Raw genomic sequence first — 681 nt, 5'->3', positions numbered from 1 at the left:
TGTCTCTCAATCTGTCTGTCTGTCTGTCTTTTCCCCTCCTCCTCCTCTGCTGGCTCACCACCTCAAAACATAATGGTAATAACTGACCAAAATCTGCTAAGCTGAGCTAACAATTCTGCCAGCTCATCACACGTTAATATTAATAACAGCAACAACAGCAACAACAACATGAGCAGAAAGCCAGAAATTTGAGGGGTGGGAGAGGAGGGAGTTAGTCATGCACTTGTTTTAATACGGACCGCCAGTACACAACTGGTATATTATTTTATCAACTTTGGGAAGGATGAAAGACAATATCAGCCTCGGCAGAATTTGAACTCAGAACGTAACGACAGAGGAAATCTCACTAAATATTTTGCCCTGTGTGCTAATGATTCAGCCAGCTTGCAACCTTAATAATAATAATAATAATAATAATAATAATAATAATAATAATAATAATAATAATAATAATAATAATGATAATGATAATAATGATAATAATAATAATAATAATTAATAATGATAATAATGATAATAATGATAATAATAATAATAATAATTAATAATAATAATAATAATAATAATAATAATAATAATAATAATAATAATAAAAAAAAAAATAAATAAATAAATAAAATTAAAAAAAAATGAGAGCAAGAAAGCATCTTACTCAGTAACAAAACAGGCAAAGGAATATCT

This window comes from Octopus bimaculoides, chromosome 30, assembly GCF_046866305.1.
Source record: "Octopus bimaculoides isolate indiv1 chromosome 30, ASM4686630v1, whole genome shotgun sequence".
Taxonomy (NCBI): domain Eukaryota; kingdom Metazoa; phylum Mollusca; class Cephalopoda; order Octopoda; family Octopodidae; genus Octopus; species Octopus bimaculoides.
This window is presented reverse-complemented; position numbering follows the sequence as displayed.